Source organism: Manis javanica, chromosome 8, assembly GCF_040802235.1.
Source record: "Manis javanica isolate MJ-LG chromosome 8, MJ_LKY, whole genome shotgun sequence".
Classification (NCBI taxonomy): domain Eukaryota; kingdom Metazoa; phylum Chordata; class Mammalia; order Pholidota; family Manidae; genus Manis; species Manis javanica.
The window spans coordinates 30,859,298-30,880,851 of NC_133163.1; the positions used below are offsets into that span (position 1 = coordinate 30,859,298).

The 21,554-nt window shown below is 39.0% G+C and overlaps 1 long non-coding RNA gene across 3 annotated transcripts in view; it reads left to right on the forward strand.

Moving 5' to 3' along the window:
• The first annotated feature begins 3,530 nt into the window (after window positions 1–3,530).
• Window positions 3,531–21,554, forward strand: part of LOC118968543 (uncharacterized) — a 72,543-nt gene continuing 54,519 nt past the window's right edge. For 2 of the 3 annotated variants that reach the window (XR_012133770.1, XR_005056277.2), the window contains exon 1: window positions 3,531–4,024. This is a non-coding gene — a long non-coding RNA (uncharacterized lncRNA). The remainder of the gene's footprint in view (window positions 4,025–21,554) is intronic. The other variant, XR_012133771.1, reaches the window with a different exon arrangement.

The window sequence follows — 21,554 nt, forward strand, 5'->3', positions numbered from 1 at the left end:
ACTTCTCAGGTAGATTTGGTCTTCATCCACAGTTCCTGAAGACACTTCAGAGTCTTAAAGGTGAAATGGGTGTTTTGTCATGTTAATGAGAGCCCTTTAGACCCCCACCCAAGGTCAGGGCTGGAGGTTGAATCAGCCAATGGCTAATAATTAGTTAATCACGGCTATGTAATGAAGCCCTCACAAAAATCTCTGAGAAAACTTCACTATCTTGGATCCTGCTTTTCAGTCATGGAAAGCTTCTACACTTGGGGAACCAGAACGCTCGCACATGCCACCCAGCCAGGGCCCAAGCCCCATGAGGATAGAAGCTCCTTTACTGGGGACCTTGACCTCTTCATCTGGCTGTTAACTTGTATCCTTCATTAAACTGGTAAACATTAAGTGTTTTCCTGAGCTCTGTGGGCCACTCCAGCAAATTAATGGAACCTAAGCGGGACGTCGTAGGAACCTCCAATCTGTAGCCGGTAGGTCAGAAGCACAACTGCCTGGGGCTTGTGACTGGCCTCTGCAGTAGGGGGTGGGAAGCAGTCTTGCAGGATGGAGCCCTTAACTTGGGGAATTTGGTGTCTCCAGGCAGATAGCATCAGAATTGAATTCTTGGACACTCTGCTGGTGTTTGAAAATTGCTTGGTGTTATGCATGGGAAGACCCCCCTCATGCTCTAACACATACACACACTAGAATCAGGTCCAGGAACCCAAATAGAGTTATTCTATTACTGCTTGTATAATACTATTATTGTTGTATATGAAAAAACATCACAAGTGGGAAAATAAGTTCTCTGAAAAAAATACTGGGAATGGAAGCATTTAGTCTGAGACTGGTCAGCACGAGGATGACTTACATATGTTCCCCAATTGTGGGAATTTTGCAAAACTAGTTCTAACTGGGGGGAAAATCTGTCTCCTGGGGCACATTACCTTTGAAACCAAAATCAGTCAAAGGGAGAAATAAAGTGGGAGAAACCTGTTTATTTCTTACAAGCAGTCCACTTCTGCTCTCCCATGTTGCAAAAAGGGACCCCATCCAACCTCTCCAGTCCAGATATGTCCCCTCTCCCCCTTGTTATTACCTATTGGTATGGAAATGAACTACTTCCCTTCACCCCTTGGAAACACCTATTGATATGGAGATGTACTAAGGCCAGATGAGAGATTCTAGAAATATCGCAATTTTACCCACACTAGTGATCAATTTTTTGTCTGTGTTACCCATGAGCCTAAGGAAGGGCACAAAGTGCTTTATTGGCAGCAAAAACATTAAAGATACTGAACTGAATAAAATGTCAGGAAGTTGCCAGTCAGGCTGATCAGGGGTTTCTGTCATGGGCAGATTGCAGCAGAGAACAGACGGCAAATATTAGTTAATGATGGCAATTGAGTGACTGCTATGAGCCAGGCAACAGTCTCCCATTTAGAATACTGAAACGGTAACAACAGAAAAAGATCTCTGTTCTCGTGGACTTATATTCTAACAGCTGGTTAGTGGAAGATACATTATGTAATAAATATGTAAATAAGTAAATTCTATGTTGTTAGGAATCGATGAGTGTTATAGGGAAACCACAAAGTAAAGAAAGATGACAGAATTTGGGAGTATAGGGGAAGGGACAGCAGGTTACAATTTTAAATAGGGTTCTCAGGATAGGACTCATTGAGATGACATTTCCTTCATCCAAAGGACTAAAGAAGTTAGCCATGTGCATATCTGGGGTAAGTGGACTCCATGCAGAGGAAATGGTGCAAAGGCCCTTTGGTGGGAATGTAATTGGAGGAATGCAGGAGGCAAGTAGGACTGAAGCCAAGTGATTCAGGGGAAGAGTAACAGAAGTGATGGAGTGAGAGGTAAAGGACAGAGGGAAGGGTCAGATCACGGGCTTTATTGGCCATTTTAAAGCCTTTGGGAAGGTCTTTAAGGCCTGAAGGGAATGATGAGCTATTGGAAGGTTTTTAGCAGAAGAGATGATCTGATGATCCACCTATCTCCCTAGTTGCTGGATTGAGGCATTCATCTGACCAAAGGCTTCACATCCAGATAAATAACCAAGCAGGTGAAATATGGAGATGTGTCCATTGTGCACAGGGCAGCCAAAGAAGTAAAGCTAAAGTCAGGTATGGAGTCATCTATGAAGAGGATTGTTTTGAACAATCCTGTGCTGAAATTCCAGAAACATTTCCCAACATGTATTAAGTCTTTCTGCAGTCACTGTCTATTTTCATGCCCTAGAAAGTATGCTTACTCCAAGTGTGCAACTTCAAGGACATTGAACAAGCTCCACTTGGTATATAGTTCATCCTCTGCTGGTGGGCAACACAGAACCAGGGCCTTAAAACCTCAACTCACCTTCTTTGGCTCACTCCAGCTGTCATTTTTTTTTTTTATTCCATAACAGGGAGGAAACTGCCTTTCCACAAAGTATGCCTCTAATCTCCTCCTATGCACCAACTTGATTAAGGCACTGGCATAGAAGACTGATTAAAATCATCTACATCACCATTCATTCTGTGCACATTTATTAAGCATTTGCCATATACTTGGGACTTTTTTAGATGGAGATTCAAACAGTAATACTTTCTCCTCTTTTCACATTGCTTATATTCTTATATATGGTGGAGACACTTGATACATTAAAAATAAAAGACTATGATATGTGTTTTGTGATATATGAGTCAAAGATTCTGAGAGTGAATAACATTTGCAGAATAAAGGAGGCTTCATCAATGTGGAGCTGCATGTGAAGTTGTCTAAGTTCATGGAATATTCAGAGAATGGTGTCTCCTCTGGGATGGAGTATACAGTGAATGGGGGATAGTGGCAAGAAGGCAGGTCAAAGTTATATTACAAAGAAAGGACTGAAATCCCTTGCTAAGAAAATTACAATGAATACTATAGGCAAAAGCAGGAGAATCCCATATTTGACCCTGTGATCCTTTAGACGTGGGTATTATTGGAACAGCCTGAAGCCAGGAGATCAGGAGTTTTTTCTCTGGAGACCACTTAGGAGCTACCTTAACAGGTGGAAAGATGACAAGGGATTAAACCAGGAACGTTTCAGTGGCAATAAAGAGGCACGGACAGATGGAAAAAGTTCAGGGATAGTATGAGAAATGTTGCTCTGTGTTACCCGTACTCTGTATTATTATGTTCTCACCTTGATAGGTGAGTCTTTCTCTGACTCACCCTGCCAAAGGGCACATATGGGGGCTGTTTCCTAAGCTACTGTTATACTTCAGGTACACGTTCATTTGCGTGAGCATTAGATTGCCAGCTTCTTTAAGACAGGATAATATTGTTTGATCTCAGTGTTCCCCCTGCAAAAAGGTGTGCTGGATGGTAGTTGAATGAGTGGAAAATAGACATTCCTAAATGTAGATTATAGGCTATCTAGCAGTAAAAGCCATTGCTTTAAAGTTCAGTGACAACACACTACAATGATTACCATTCAACCAAAGATTTTGTAGCACTTAAGTTTTTTTTTAAATTAAGCGGGCAAACTCCCACAATTAGCCACCAATAGTGAGAGGCTAGAATACTGTCATCAAAATAACTTTTTTTCTCAGCTGATTTTGTCAGTGGTTATATGCAAGGGAGTCCCCCAAAAAGATATTACTCAAGACCAAGCACGTGAGAGAGATACCAGTCTCCACATCAGTGCGAAGTTGACCGAGAACCCAACACAAATCTCTTAATCCCAACTGCACGCCAGCGTGCCGGAACCAACCGTTAAAGCTGGGATTTCCAGTGGACGAGCAAGCATGTTGCGTTGGAGCGATTGCTTTTGCCTGGCGGAAGCCTATCAGGAGAGCACCGCGAACTCGGAGGCCGCTAAAGGGTAAGGTAGCCTGTGCGGTCCTCGTCGGGAGCAGCTTGAGCCGCTGAGTTTCGGGAGGACGCTGGGCGCCTGCTTAGCGGGGTGTCCATGCGGGTTGGAGAGTTCAGGCACGTTTACATCGGCCGTGCTACACGCCTTGCGCATGAACGAGACCCTTTGTAAAGGAGTCCCCACGGGGGTGATGGAGAGGTGAGGGCAGGGAAAGCTGAGGAAGAAGCGTCGGGGCGGGATTCTGGAAAGGGTGGGGCCTCTGCTCGGCGGGATCCAGACTGCGGGGAGCCTGAAGTGTGCGAGGCGGAAGGCGGGGACCCTGGCACGGACGGGGCGGGGAAGGATTGGGAGTTTTCAGACAATCCTTGTGGGCAAGGGTGAGAGACTTTTAGGAGGTAACAAAATTAACGTACCTCAGACCCAGATTTTAACTCAACTTTGGGTGACTACAAAGCCTGCATTCTATTAGTACAGTCGACGCTTCTCAGGATCACTGGGACTAAATGTAGTTACTTAATAATTGTGCAATTTTCGGCATCTCCATGCAGCAGTTTTCTAGTTTGTGAAAAGGGCTTAATTCGTATTTCACATAGTTGGTGTAGGAGTATTTGAAGTGTCTAATACGATGTCCGCCAAATGGTAAGAACTCTAAAAGTGGTAGCTGCGCTTTCTTCTATCGTTCTGTTACGTACCTTTAGTGTATTGCTGCTCACACGATCATTGATTGTATTCTTGATGTGTTCTGTCCCGTTTACACTGAGTGCCCTCAGAATGGGGACTTTGTTTCATTGCTCAGGGTAATGTAGGTTGATACTGGTATAACAACGGAAGGATCCTGTTTTGGAATCCTTTAGATCCCAGTTGGAATCCAGATTATTCCCTTTACTGGCTATGTGACTTTGAGCAAGTTTGCTTTTGCAATCCTTAGGCTTGTCCTTAACCAGCGTAGTATGGATAAAGCTTTAGAACAGGAGGAAGGGCCTTCCAATCTGAGTTAAGTCCAGTTATACTAATGAGGCCAAGGACAAAGGTCACTTAATTTTAAACCAAACATAGTCTGTGTTTGGGAAGGATTATAAGCCTTATCTCTGGTGGCCCATCAAGTATACTAATTGACCTGTTGGCACAGTTGGAGTCAGGTATTCAGAAAATATTGTATGCAATGCTCTTAAATCCAACAAAACTGCTGAAATGAACTCAAGTAATACATGCTCTTTCCCATAAAGGAATATTATGTAAAGAGCAGCATATTACATATATCCCATAATTACTGTATCTTTAAGGTGGATTATATCCTGTGATACATACTAGTAATCTTCATGGAACAACATACAGAATAGGGTTTTAAAGTACCAGGTATACACTATTCTCTCCTTTCTTTCTCTGATAAACCTCTTGAAAAAAAATTAATTTGCTGCTTCAGCTTCTTCCCTACCCATTCCTTCCATTTCCCCGGCTGGCATGATCAGTGACCCACTACTTTCTAAATTTAGGACTTTCTCATCTTTGTCTACCCTGATGGTTCTATACTATGTGCTACCAAGGCTGACCTACTGCTTTTCAAAAACGCTGTTGTCTGATAGAACCCATTGTGTTTCCTTTTTTTTTCCTTTCCTTTTTCTCTTTCCTTCATAGTTTTCTTTGGTCTGTCCATCAATCTGTATTTTACATCCTAGGCACTTCTAACATATCCAAACACAAACTTGATTCTTCTTCCAAGCTTTGTTCCCTACTCTTCACCTCCTTGGCTACCACTACTAGAGATCACCCAGGTCTTATTCAGTCTGTCTCTTTAACTGTCTCTCTATTCTGGTACCTATTTATTTTCCCCATCAACATAGGTTAGTCCCCAGTCCTATCTTACATTTCTATTCAGATTCGCATGTTTCCTATTCAATGGACAAGAAAATTTGAATGCTTGGGGACTAGTATTATCACGAGGCTTCTTCATGCACATATTTAGCTCCTAGCCTGGAACCCTGGACCGTTCTGAAAGGGGATATCTGGAGACTTGAGTTCCAAATGAACCAGGTGTAAGCATCTTTTTTTTTTCTTTTTAATCTACACTTGAAAGTAACCCAGGTTCATTTCTGTTGGATTCTATTAGTTACATGTAAACCCTAAAGCCAGCTTCAAGGGCAGAGGAATTAAGACTCCAACTCATGATGGCAGAAAGGCAAAGTCACCTAGCATAAGAAAATGTGGGATTGGAGATATCTTTGGAAAATATAATCTGTCAGATATATATAATATATGTGTATGTATTTGTATGTGTATGTGTGTGTGTATATACACAAAGAGAGAGTTTTTTCTTTGCCAAAGAACAATATTCCTAAGTTACTCTCAACTTTTTTTTCTGTTGTTTTGCAGGAATCAAGGTTTTGCCCCTATCAGTGTCACTCCCTCTCTCCTCCCCAGAATTTTAGTAGTAATGCACATGGCTACTTGTGGATAAAATGAAGGTTCCTGTGGCCAGGATTCTCACCTGGCCCTGGTTGGCTAGCTCATTACACACATGTGGCAATACGTTGCCATTGACTATATAAAGAGCTCTGCCCAGTGCTCTGGGTGACATGGTGGCAAGACACTACTACATACAGGAACATATCTTTGGACTGGGTAACTACTGTGCAGGCAAAATGGCATTTGCCACTTTAAGTATTTGGAATGATAAGTCTTACCAGCTCTTTACCTTAAGTATACCTTCATAAAGAGGAAAGTGATCTGGTTTCTCAGCCTTTATCACTAACCAAAAAATAGAGAACAGAATGTCTTCTTTCTTCCTGTAATTTGACTAATACATGTAATCTGAATTTACTGAAGTTTCCTGAGCATATTAGCAGATTACCAATCCTTTTCATGGTGTCCTATATCCTGGATTTCAACTAATAACTTTTTTGTCACTTCCATGTTGCTTTTCACCATTGGAGGAAAATTTTTAACATGTGCTTGAAATTATATTGATACATAGTGTCTTGCCAATGGATTTCAGCCCCGGGCAAGTTCCCTATGGATTCCATGGGACCAAGGAATAACAGTAGAATGTTCTTGGGGTGAAAGGGTTTATACCCAACTCTATTTCCACGGTGGCAGGTCAATCACTAGAATCCCGTCCACTCAGAGTAAGTCTGCATGCAGCAAGCCGGTCTCTGCCTCTGGGCCTGTTTTGCCACACAGGCTGCTGTCCTCTGGGCCTCTGTACCCACACAGCTGTCCCAGTCTCTGTCCTTGGTGCTACCACCACTCCAGCCTCTGCTCTGCTCTTCTTCAGCCTTGCAGCCATGCCACCGTGTCACCCAGAGCACTGGGCAGGGCTCTTTATATAGCGTCAATGATGCATTGCCCACACGTGTGTAGGGAGCTAGCCAACCAGGGCCAGGTGAGAATCCTGGCCACAGGAATCTTCCCTTTATCCACACATAGGCAGGTGCAATTTTTGAATGTAACACAGGGCTTTTGGAATTGTTGTGGTAGTCTCCTAATGAGGGCCCCTAGGGCCAGAGAAAGAAGGTGCCTCATATTATGGTTAACTTCAGTTTGCTATAATGTGGTTAGGATAAGAGAAAGTTATAGCAGAAGAGTGAAATCCCTAATTTTGCCCTCCTCCAAGGTAACTCTGCTTTCCACTGGTAGTTACAACCCCAGACATACAAGTGTCCCTCAGGATTCTCTCATTCCCAAACTCTGTATTGTGCTTCCACATTTTTTTGTAATACCTGTGTAGACCTTACTGTATTAGTTTGAACTGTTTAATCTGTATTAGTTTTCTGTTGTGACAAACGACCACAAATTTAGTAGCTTAGAACAGTACAGATTTATTGTTTTATAGTCCTGGAGGTCAGAAGTCTGACATGGGTGTTACTGGGCTAAGATCAGGGCATTGTTAGGATTGCATTCCTTTCCTGGAGACTGTAGGAGAATCCATTTTCTTGCCTTTTCTGGCATATAGTTGCTGTCCACATTCCTTGGCTCATGGTCCCTTCCTCCAAATGCAGAGGGAGCAGTGGAGGGGTCGGTCCTCACATCACATCTCATCACTCTGACCTTTTCTTCTGTCTCTCTTTTCCACTTTTGAGGATCCTACTGATCACATTGGGACCACCTGGATAATCAAGGGTAATCTTACTGTTTTAAGGTCAGCTGTTAGCTACCTTAATTCCATCTGTATCCTTAATTCCTGTTGGCCATATAAGATAACATTCACAGTTTCCAGTGATTATAACATAAGACATCTTTGAGGGGCCATTATCCTGCCTACCGCAAAATTTCTATTATTTTTTTGGAGAACTCCTATCTGAGTATGCTACTAAGTTGATAGGAAGAAGGTAGAAATATCATATCTCACAAATAATCATCATCATCATAATCTTCCATTAAAAAACAAGACATTAAATATGTTTGAAAAGTAAATGATAAACTTATACATATAAATCAACTCACTAAAATATTTAAATAATAAATGACACTATCCACAAGTTACCACTTGACACTTAAATTTTTTTCAGCCTTAATAATATCCAAAGAAATATGAGTCAATGATAAATAGTAGTCTGCCTACTAGATCGTCAAACATTAAAACATTTGATAACATAAAAGGTTAGTGAAAATGTGCAGAAATGATGCACACTCATTCACTATTATTGGTATTAATTTGATAGAAATTTGATAAATTTATCAAAATTTAAAATGGCTATCCCTTTTGACTTAATACTTCCACCTCTGCAAAGTAAATATTCAGATGTTCTTTAAAATACTATTATTTATTTTGAAGAAAAAAAAAGGAGACCATGTATGTATGTAAAAGAAGCTTTGATGTGTATAAATTATGATATATCTATATGTTAGGATAATTCCCATCCCTTAAAAAATGTATGGGTGGAAGACTTCTAGTTCTGGCCAAGATGGAATTATCCTCATCCTGCCCTAGTACTCCCTCTTACAATTAAAAAACGCATGGACATAATTCAACAGACAAATACAGGAAGACTCTAAAAAGTGGAAAGAAGGTGGCAAGACTACCTAGTGACCTCATAAAACCTAGTTAAGAAATGAGATGAAGTAGTCACCTGGACGTTTCCCTTATCTTGTTGCATGCAGGTCTTTTGGTAAATAGCCAAGTGTATTTAAAAAGAAAGAAGTCCTTTATGGAGAAGTCAGCTCATCTTAGACCTCTGCAGAGTTGCTCCTTTGTTTCAGAGTTCATTTACTTGGGGACAGAATGACTGGAAACCAGATGATAGTCCCTGGGGACTTCTACACTTCTGAAGAAACATTCTTATTATAAAACTCAATCTGTATAAGTAGCTTAGAAATAAAGTCATTTTTATTAGAAAGTCTCCAGTTCTACAGTATGAAAGGCATTAACATAGAGGTTGTTGGGGCATTTGGCTCACATAGCCGCTCTGAAAAAATCCTATTGAAAAGCATTGAAACTTACATGGCTCTGAGGATGATTACAAGAAAGGAATATGGGGATTTAGGGGGAAAAAAAAGTATGTGGAGTGGATTACAATATTTTCAAGCAGGGCATACCAGGGCAAGGAAAGAAGGTGGTGGTACTGGGGGATGTCACAGTGGGATCTGTCTTCTTGGATCATTTTCTTCATTTGTGTCACCTACTTAATGTAGTAATTGGAAATGTAGTTCGCTTTGGAGTAACTCCAGGAATCAAGAAACCTACTCTCTAGTTCTGTAGGATTTCTATTTTTGAAATGCTGAAAATTGAATTCATTTATCAATTCCTTTGTAAAACCAGCTTTCTCCAAAAGTTATCACACCCTTGTCCTGCGATCCTTTTCTCAGCTTTCCCCATTCTTCCCTATCCATCCATTTTCTGTTGGTCTTCCTGTTGAGCAGTACCAATACCTGTACGTGGCTGAGGAGCAGATCTAGTGTTAGTGCCCCGTATCTAGTGCTGGTGGTATCAGTGATACAAGCTGCGGTGCCTGGGCCTGTTAGCAGAATAGGTGGTGCCTGGGCCTGTCAGCAGCATAGGTGATGTCTGCCCTGAACCGTCTGTGAAGCTAGGTTTGCTCTAGCTTCTAAGTTACTGTGATTAGCTCTCTGGCTTTCCCAGATTCTGTGAGCAGCTTAAATTACTTAGATTCAGTTCCATACCTGAAAGCAAGAACATAGGCTGATATAAACATCTATAAAGCATCTACTAGTTGACATGATCTGGTGCTGCAGAAATGAACACAGTCCTTTCTCGCAAGGAATTCACAGTGGAGTTCAGGAAAACTAACAACTAAATAACTAATTATAGGACTTCCACTGTCAATATTGAAGCAATAGACTGGATAATTCAAATCAAACTGAGAAAACTAGAAAATTTAGATAAAAATTTTTTGTGGTTTTTTTTGTTTTACTTTTTTAAATTTTATTTTGTTGTCATTAATCTACAATTATATGAAGAACATTATGTTTACTAGGCTCTCCCCTATACCAAGTCCCCCCACAAACCCCATTACAGTCACTGTCCATCAGCATAGTAAAATGTTGTAGAATCACTACTTGTCTTCTCTGTGTTGCAAACCCTCCCCTTTCCCCCATCCCCCAACATTATATATGCTAATCATAATAACCCCTTTCTTCTCCCCCACCCTTATCCCTCCCTACCCACCCATTCTCCCCAGTCTCTTTCCCTTTGGTAACTGTTAGTCCATTCTTGGGTTCTGTGATTCTGCTGCTGTTTTGTTCCTTCAGTTTTTCCTTTGTTCTTTTACTCCCCAGATGAGTGAAATCATTTGGTATTTGTCTTTCTCCGCTTGGCTTATTTCACTGAGCATAATACCCTCTAGCTCCATCCATGTTGTTGCAAATGGTAGGATTTGTTTTCTTCTTATGGCTAAATAATATTCCATTGTGTATATATACCACATCTTCTTTATCCATTCATCTACTGATGGACACTTAGGTTGCTTCCATTTCTTGGCTATTGTATATAGTGCTGCGATAAACATAGGGATGCATCTGTCTTTTTCAAACTAGAGTGCTGCATCTTTAGGGTAAATTCCTAGAAGTGGAATTCCTGGGTCAAATGGTAAGTCTATTTTGAGCATTTTGAGGAACCTCCATAATGCTTTCCACAATGGTTGAACTAATTTACATTCCCACCAGCAGTGTAGGAGGGTTCCCCTTTCTCCACAACCTTGCCAACATCTCTTGTTTGTCTTTTGGATGGTAGTCATCCTTACTGGTGTGAGGTGATATCTCATTGTGGTTTTAATTTGCATTTCTCTGATGACTAGCGATGTAGAGCATCTTTTCATATGTCTGTCGGCCATCTGACTTTCTTCTTTGGAGAACTGTCTGTTCAGCTCTTCTGCCCATTTTTTAATTGGATTATTTCCTTTTTGTTTGTTGAGGTGCATGAACTCTTTATATATTTTGGATGTCAAGCCTTTATCAGATCTGTCATTTAGAAATATATTCTCCCATACTGTAGGGTACCTTTTTGTTCTATTGATGGTGTCCTTTGCTGTATAGAAGCTTTTCAGCTTGATATAGTCCCACTTGTTCATTTTTGCTTTTGTTTTCTTTGCCTGGGGAGATGTATTCATGAAGAAGTCACTCATGTTTATGTCCAAGAGATTTTTGCCTATGTTTTTTTCTAAGAGTTTTATGGTTTCATGACTTACATTCAGGTTTTTTATCCATTTTGAATTTACTTTTGTGTATGGGGTTAGACAGTGATCCAGTTTCATTCTTTTACATGTAGCTGTCCAGTTTTGCCAGCACCATCTGTTGAAGAGACTGTCATTTTGCCATTGTATGTCCATGGCTCCTTTATCAAATAGTAATTGACCATATATGTTTGGGTTAATGTCGGGAGTCTCTAATCTGTTCCACTGGTCTGTGGCTCTGTTCTTGTGCCAGTACCAAATTGTCTTGATTACTATGGCTTTGTAGTAGAGCTTGAAGTTGGGGAGTGATATCCCTGCCACTTTATTCTTCTTTCTCAGGATTGCTTTGGCTATTCGGGGTGTTTCCATATGAATTTTTTAACTATTTGTTCCAGTTTGTTGAAGAATGTTGTTGGTAATTTGATAGGGATTGCATCAAATCTGTATATTGCTTTGGGCAGGATGGCCATTTTGACGATATTAATTCTTCCTAGCCAGGAGCATAAGTTTCCATTTGTTAGTGTCCTCTTTAATTTCTCTTAAGAATGTCTTGTAGTTTTCAGGGTATAGGTCTTTCACTTCTTTGGTTAGGTTTATTCCTAGGTATTTTATTCTTTTTGATGCAATTGTGAATGGAGTTGTTTTCCTGATTTCTCTTTCTATTGGTTCATTGTTAGTGTATAGGAAAGCCACAGATTTCTGTGTGTTAATTTTGTATCCTGCAACTTTGCTGTATTCCGATATCAGTTTTAGTAGTTTTGGAGTGGAGTCTTTAGGGTTTTTTATGTACAATATCATGTCATCTGCAAATAGTGACAGTTTAACTTCTTCTTTACCAATCTGGATTCCTTGTATTTCTTTGTTTTGTCTAATTGCTGTGGCTAGGACCTCCAGTACTATGTTAAATAACAGTGGGGAGAGTGGGCATCCCTGTCTTGTTCCCGATCTCAGAGGAAAAGCTTTCAGCTTCTCACTGTTAAGTATAATGTTGGCTGTGGGTTTGTCATATATGGCCTTTATTATGTTGAGGTACTTGCCATCTATACCCATTTTGCTGAGAGTTTTTGTCATGAATGGATGTTGAATTTTGTCAAATGCTTTTTCAGCATCTATGGAGATGATCATGTGGTTTTTGTCTTTCTTTTTGTTGATGTGGTGGATGATGTTGATGGATTTTCGAATGTTGTACTATCCTTGCATTCCTGGGATGAATCCTACTTGGTCGTGGTGTATGATCCTTTTGATATATTTTTGAATTCGGTTAGCTAATATTTTATTGAGTATTTTTGCATCTACATTCATCAGGGATATTGGTCTGTAATTTTCTTTTTTGGTGGGGTGTTGGCCTGGTTTTGGTATTAGGGTGATGTTGGCTTCATAGAATGAGTTTGGGAGTATTCCCTCCTCTTCTATTTTTTGGAAAACTTTAAGGAGAATGGGTATTATATCTTCTCTGTATGTCTGATAAAATTCCGAGGTAAATCCATCTGGCCCGGGTGTTTTTTTCTTGGGTAGTTTTTTGATTACCGCTTCAATTTCTTTGCTGGTAATTGGTTTGTTTAGATTTTGTGTTTCTTCCTTGGTCAGTTTTGGAAGGTTGTATTTTTCTAGGAAGTTGTCCATTTCTTCTAGGTTTTCCAGCTTCTTAGCATATCGTTTTTCATAGTATTCTCTAATAATTCTTTGTATTTCTGTTGGGTCTGTTATGATGTTTCCTTTCTCATTTCTGATTCTGTTGATGTGTGTTGATTCTCTTTTTCTCTTAATAAGTTTGGCTAGAGGCTTATCTATTTTGTTTATTTTCTCAAAGAACCAGCTCTTGGTTTCATTGATTTTTGCTATTGTTTTATTCTTCTCAATTTTGTTTATTTCTTCTCTGATCTTTATTATGTGCCTCCTTCTGGTGACTTTAGGCCTCATTTGTTCTTCTTTTTCCAATTTTGATAATTGTGACATTAGACTATTCATTTGGGTTTGTTCTTCCTTCTTGAAATATGCCTGGATTGCTATATACTTTCCTCTTAAGACTGCTTTCGCTGCGTCCCACAGAAGTTGGGGCTTTCTGTTGTTGTTGGCATTTATTTCCATGTATTGCTGGATCTCCATTTTAATTTGGTCGTTGATCCATTGACTATTTAGAAGCATGTTGTTAAGCCTCTATGTGTTTGTGAGCCTTTTTGCTTTCTTTGTACAATTTATTTCTAGTTTTATGCCTTTGTGGTCTGAAAAGTTGGTTGGTAGGATTTCAATCTTTTGGAATTTACTGAGGCTCTTTTTGTGTCCTAGTATGTGGTCTATTCTGGAGAATGTTCCATGTGCACTTGAGAAGAATGTGTATCCTGTTGCTTTTGGGTGTAGAGTTCTATTAGGTCCATCTGTTCTAGTGTGTTGTTCAGTACCTCCATGTCCTTACTTATTTTCTGTCTGGTGGATCTGTCCTTTGGAGTGAATGGTGTGTTGAAGTCTCCTAAAATGAATGCATTGCAGTCTATTTCCTCCTTTAGTTCTGTTAGTATTTGTTTCACATATGCTGGTGCTCCTGTGTTGGGTGCATATATATTTATAATGGTTATATCCTCTTGTTGGACTGAGCCCTTTATCATTATGTAATGTCCTTCTTTATCTCTTGTTACTTTGTTTGTTTTGAAGTCTATTTTGTCTGATACTAGTACTGCAACACCTGCTTTTTTCTCCCTATTGTTTGCCTGACATATCTTTTTCCATCCCTTGACTTTCAGTCTGTGCATGTCTTTGGGTTTGAGGTGAGTCTCTTGTAAGCAGCATATAGATGGGTCTTGCTTTTTTATCCATTCTATTACTCTGTGTCTTTTGATTGGTGCATTCAGTCCATTTACATTTAGGGTGATTATCGATAGGTATGTACTTATTGCCATTTCAGGCTTGAGATCATGGTTACCAAAGGTTCCAGATTACTTTCCTTACTATCTAAGAGTCTAACTTAACTCACTTCGTATGCTGTTACAAACACAATCTAAAGGTTCTTTTCTATTTCTCCTCCTTTTTCTTCCTCTTTCATTCTTTATATATTAGGTATCAGATTCTGTACTTTTTGTTTATCCCTTGATTGACTTTGGGGATAGTCAATTTAATTTTGCATTTGCCTCTCAATCAGCTGCTCCACCCTCCCTACTGTGATTTTACTACCTCTGGTGACAGCTATCCAACCCTAGGAACACTTCTATCTATAGCAGTCCCTCCAAAATAGTCTGTAGAGATGGTTTGTGGGAGGTAAACTCTCTCAGCTTTAGCTTATCTGGAAATTGTTTAATCCCTCCTTCAAATTTAAATGAAAATCTTGCTGGATAAAGTAATCTTGGTTCCAGGCTCTTCTGCTTCATGTCATTTAATACATCATGCCACTCCCTTCTGGCCTGTAAGGTTTCTGCTGAGAAGTGTGATGTTAGCCTTATGGGCTTTCCTTTGTATGTGATCTTATTTCTCTCTCTGGTTGCTTTTAGCAGTCCTTATTCTTGATCTTTCCCATTTTAATTACTATGTGTCTTGGTGTTGTCTTCCTTGGGTCCCTTATGTTGGGGGTTCTGTGGATCTCCATGGCCTGAGAGACTATGTCCTTCCCCAGATTGGGGAAGTTTTCAGCAACTACCTCCTCAAAGACACTTTCTATCCCTTTCTCTCTCTCTTCTTCTTCTTCTTGTATCCCTATAATGTGAATATTGTTCCACTTGGATTGGTCACACAGTTCTCTCAATATTCTTTCATTCTTAGAGATCCTTTTTTCTCTCTGTGCTCAGCTTCTTTGTATTCCTCTTCTCTAGTTTCTATTTCATTCATTGTCTCCTCCACTGTATCCAACCTGCTTTTAATACCCTCCATCGTATTCTTTAACAATTGGATCTCTGACCTGAATTCATTCTTGAGTTCTGGGATATCTTTCCGTACCTGCATTAGGATGTTGATGATTTTTGTTTTGAACTCCCTTTCAGGAAGAGTCACGAGGTCCATATCATTTAAATCTTTCTGTGGAGTTGTAATAACAATTTTACTCTGGACAACGTTCCTTTGGCATTTCATGTTTGTATATGGCGCCCTCTAGTGTCCAGAAGCTCTATTCTGGAGCTGCTGAGACCCTGAAGCAATGTCGGGGGTCGCAGGGGTACTGGTGCCTGGGGGTAGGAAAGAGCTGTTCTCCGCCTCCTGGCTCCTGTGCCTGTCTCCACTGCCTGAGCCAGTGGGCGGGGCACACAGGTATAAGTTTTTGTCCCAGAGCAGCCAGATATGGATCCCTGCTTTCCACAAGCAGGCGGAATCCCAGTCTCCCCAGGAACTCTGCCTGTATTAACTTTCCAACCCGGTAGTCTTGCGAGTCTCATGAAAGCACTATGAAATGTAGGTTTGTGCTCCCAGAGCAGATCTCCGGAGCTAGGTATTCAGCAGTCCCAAGCCTTCCACTCCCTCCCTGCTCCGTTTCTCTTCCTCCTGCGGGTGAGCTGGGGTGGGGGAGGGGGGAGGGTCCCACAAAGCCACAGCTCTGGTACATTACCCCCGTTCGCTGAGGTCTGCTCTTTTCTCCAGGTGTGTGCAGTCTGATGCTGTCCTCTTTCCTGTTGCTCTCTCAGGATTAGTTGCGCCAATTAAATTTTGTAATTGTATCCAGTTTTAGGAGGAATCCTCTGTCTCTCCTCACATGCCGCCATCTTTAATCTGATTCTAGATAAAATTTTTAATAAGGAATCTACTTGAAGGCCTAAAAGATGTAACAAGGTAGGTAATAATTATCAGGTTGAGAATGAAGAGAAGGAATCAGAAGGCTGAGCATGGAATTTGGTGGTGTTTTTTCCCTTGTGGTGTTTCTTCTATAGGCTGAATGTTTGTATCTCTCCAAAATACATGTTGAAATTTAATCCCCTTCATGATGGTATTTGGAGGTGGGGCCTTTGGAAAAATAATTAGGTCATGAGGGTGGAGTCCTCATTAATGAAGTTAAGGCCCTTATAAAAGAGACCCTTGAGATAAGTCTCTCTGCCTTTTCTGCTATGTGAGGCTGCAGCCAGCAGACTGTGAGCCAAGAATTACTCTTGCATCCAGGCACAGGTAGGAAAAAAAAGTTTAATTCTCTCTGGAGAATGAAAACATCATCTTAGGCCACAAAATGATTCTAATTTTGCAAATACAATATGAAACAACTTTTTTAAATGACTAGGCATGAAAAGAGACAAGGTAACATAAACAAGAACCAGCAGAAATAAGTAAAAGATCCATGAAAAATCTAGCTATTGAAGTTATCAGGCAGAGACTTAGAAAACTACACTTAATAGATTTAAGATGATAAAAGAAAGATTTTTAACATTGGCAAAGACCCGGGTACTATAAAAGGCATAGTAAATTTGAAAAAGAACCAATAGGTATTTTAATAGGAAAAATACATGAACAAGTGTTTAAAACTTAGTAGATAAAAATAGCAAGAAATGAAACATAAGCAAATAATAAGAAACAAAAACAGAGAATTACTGAACCGAAAGAAAGTCCTGAAAGAAATATCCAGAATAAAACATGGAGACAGAGAAGGATGAAAAATATTGATAAGAGGTAAAATATAAAGAGGGTTCTACAAGAAGATCTAACATGTAAATGAAGTTCTCAATAGCTAGTACAAAATGAATGGGATAGAAGAACATTTGAACAAAATAATGGTTGGGAATTTGCCAGATCTCAAAAAAGCTGTCAAGCTGCAAATTCAAGTGTTACAAACTACATGCAGAGTATTAATAGTAATATAAGAATAATGATAAATGTACATCATAGAAAATTTGCCAAAAACCAATGATGAGGAAAATCAACATAAAAGCAGCTAGGGGGAAAGTTCTCTAGCATATTATTAGTACTAAAAATGGAGAGGAAGTTTATTAATCTGATAGAATGTTATCTGTAGAAAAAAACCTACAGTGGATTTCAGGCTTAATGGTAAAATGTTGAAATCATTCCCTTCAAGATTGGATCAAGGATCCCCACAGTATTCCCATATTACTACTTCTGTTCAACAATGTACTAAAGTCCTAGCTAATCCAGCAAGGGAAGAGAATGAAAATAATTGGTGAAATGTTAGAAAGAATTTTAAATGGAATTATTTTAAATGAGCATGATTGTGTGAAAAATCTGAAAAAAATTCCACAGATGAGATATTAGAATTACTAAAGGAGTTTAACAAGTTTGAAAGTAAAAGATAGTAAGGCAAAAATCAGTTGTATTTCTATATAGTATGGTAAAACATTTCAAAGTTAGTTTTAGAAATGATACATTTTGCATAGTGTAAAAATGCCCACTATTTTATGTCAAATGAAAGGTATTCAAGAATTCTTCACAGAAAAATTAAAAAATATTATTGAAGTTAAAAAATAACCTAAAATAAATATGATGATGTATCATTTCATGGGTTACAGGATTCAAAATCATAAAGATACCATCCCAATCCAGAATGAACTATAACTTTAGTGCAATCCAATCATAATTTCAACAACTATATTATGAAATTTGAGATGATTCTAAAGTTTCTGTTGGAAATTCAGAGAGCCAAGATTTTCCCAAGGCAGTAATTAAGGTATATGTGCAAGAATTGATGAATAGACAAGATTAAAAATAATAGAGATTTCAAGAAAAACCCCATATGTATCAATACTTGACTTATGAGAAAAAAGCAAAACATAGAGCAAAGGAAGATCTTTTAAATATATAGTCCTGGGACTAAGAAATATTCGCATGACAAAAAAATAGAATTGACTTCTATTCCACACCACATAAAGTCAGTATTACATTAGCTGTATATCTCTGTGTAAAAATTTAAAAAATTTTAGATAATATTACATTCAAATATTAGATTTGAATATTTGAATAATAATTATGAAGATAGTAATAGATTCAAAAAATTAATTATTAGAAGGGATACAAAAATCAGTAAAGGAAAATATTGATAAATTGGACACTATTAAGATTAAGAACTTATGTTCATCATAATTGTCAAATCACTATGTTGTACACATGAAACCAAATAGTATATTGTATATCAATTATATTTTAATTAAAAATAATTGCTTAATCCCTATCAAAATATCAAGAACATTGCTTCAATGAACTAGATAGAGCAAATAGTTATAAGCACATGGAACCACAAAAGACCCTTAATAGCCAAAGCAATCCTGAGAAGGAAGAAGAAAGCTGGGGGGATTACACTCCCCGACTTCAAGCTCTACTACAAAGCCACAGTAATCAAGACAATTTGGTGCTGGCACAAGAACAGACCCATAGACCAGTGGAACAGACTAGAGAGCCCAGATAAAAACCCAACCATATGGTCAATTAATATATGATAAAGGAGCCATGGATATACAATGAGGAAATGACAGCCTCTTCAACAACTGGTGTTGGTAAAACTGGACAGCTACATGCAAGAGAATGAAACTGGATTATTGTCTAACCCCATACACAAAGGTAAACTCAAAATGGATCAAAGATCTGAATGTAAGTCATGAAACCCTAAAACTCTTAGAAGAAAACATAGGCAAAAATCTCTTGAATATAAACATGAGCAACTTTTTCCTGAACGCACCTCCTCGGGCAAAGGAAACAAAATAACAAATGAACACATGGGACTACACCAAACCAGAAAGCTGTGCAGCAAAGGACACCATCAATAGAACAAAAAGGCATCCTACAGTATGGGAGAATATATTTGTAAACAACATATCTGACAAAGGCTTAACATCCAAAATATATAAAGAACTCATGCCTCAACACCCAAAAGCAAATAACCCGATTAAAAAATGGGCAGAGGATATGAATAGACACTTCCCCAAAGAAGAAATTCAGATGGCCAACAGGCACATGTAAAGATGCTCCACATCACTAATTATCAGGGAAATGCAAATTAAAACCACAATGAGATATCACTTCACACCAGTTAGGATGGCCAACATGCAACAGACAAGAAAAAACACATGCTGGCAAGGATGAGGAGAAAGGGGACCTCTCCTACACTGCTGGTGGGAATGTAAATTAGTTCAACCATTGTGGAAAGCAATATGGAGGTTCCTTAAAAAACTAAAAATAGAAAAACCATTTGACCCGGGAATTCCACTCATAGGAATTTACCCAAAGAATACAACTTCTCAGATTCAAAAAGACATATGCACCGCTATGTTTATCGCAGCACTTTTTAGAATAGCCAAGGAATGGAAGCAACCTAAGTATCCATCAGTAGATGAATGGAATAAGAAGATGTGGTACATACACACAACGGAATACTATTCAGCCATAAGAAAGAAGCAAATCCTACAATTTGCAATAACACGAATGGAGCTAGAGGCTATTATGCTCAGTGAAATAAGTCAGGTAGAGAAAGACAAATACCAAATGATTTCCCTCATTTGTGGAGTATAACATCAAAGCAAAACTGAAGGAACAAAACAGCCACAGACTCGCAAACTCCAACAAGGGGCTAGCAGTTATCAAGGGAGAGGGGTGGGGGAGGGCAGGTGGGGAGGGAGGGATAAGGGGATTGAGGGGTATTATGATGAGTACACATGGTGGGGGGGTTCATGGGGATAACTAGCACAGAGAAGACAAGTAGTGACTCTGTGGCATCTTAACTACACTGATGGACAGTGACTTCAATGGGGTATGGGGGGGACTCGATAATATGGGTGAATGTAGTAACCACATTGTTTTTCATGTGAAACCTTAATAAGAGTGTATATCAATGACACCTTAATACAAAAATTATGTTCATCAAATGTTCACATTAAGAGAAAAAACAAGCTTTAAACTTGGAGAAGATACTTGGCATACAGAAAGTCAGTAAAGAGCTTGTTTCCAGAATATAAAATGAACTTCCTATAAATAAGTAAGGAAAAGGACAAAATCTTCACTGAGGAGGATGCCTATATGGCTAACACAAATGTGAAAAGGGTTCAGCCCCTTTAACCAGGGAAAGAAGGAAATACAAATTAAAACCACAATGAGATACCAGTACACATCTAGCAGAATGGCTAAAATTAGGGGGGAAAAAAACAATAGCAGGAATGGGCAAGGATGGGAGGCAACTGGAAATCCCACACTGCTGGTAGGGTATAGATTGGTACAGTTAATTTTGAAAACAGAAATGTGTGACTATATATCAAGATACAAGTATAAGATTGTTCATAGCTGCATAATAGCATAACTCATAGCAGTAAAAAAAACTAAAATCAGCCAAAATATCCATTATCAGTAAACTGAAAAAGATAAATTCATACAGTGGTATTCTCTACAACAATGAAAATCAACAAACATATGCAATAAGATGGATGAATTTCACAAATGTAATAGTGAAAAATATAAAACAATACATAGTGTACAGTTCTATTTACATAAGCATCAGAAGTAAAATACTGTTTAGGGATTTGTGCTTAGATGGTAAAATTATGAAGAAATAGCAATTACTATATAATGTCACAATAATGTTTATCTTTTGAGAGAGGTAGGAGATAGTCATTAATTCTGAGTTGTATGGGATTGCTATAGGTTGGGTGTAAGTAATACAATTACTTAGTTACAATTACAAATCTGGCCTGCCTCCTGTTTTTGTCAAAGTTTTGTAAGAACACATCTATGTATTTTTGTTTACTGTTGTCTATAAGTGCTTTCACTATAACAAAATATAGTGACAGAGTCCATATATCTGCAAAGCCTAAAACATTCACACCTAGCCTTTTACAGGAAATGTTTGCCAACCCTTGCTCTTGGTGATAATTACATGAATGTGCTTTGTGATCATTCATTGAACTGTACAGTGTTGGCATGCATACATCTCTGTATTTTATATATCACAGTTTTTTTAAGTTAAAAAGATAAGCAATGGTCTGTAATAAATGCTCTAGTGCAAACATTTCCAAATCCCTGTGGAAGCACAGCAAGGGGGTCAGAACTCTTGAGGCATGAGGAGTTCCCGAGGAAGTGATTTTTGAAGCTGAGTCTGGAAGCATGAATGAGCTTATTGCAGGTGCCTGAAGTGGGGAAGGGCATTAGCAGCACAGGCACCAAAGCATGAGAAGGCACAAGATGTGAGGGAAGAGAGTACATTTGTAGAACAG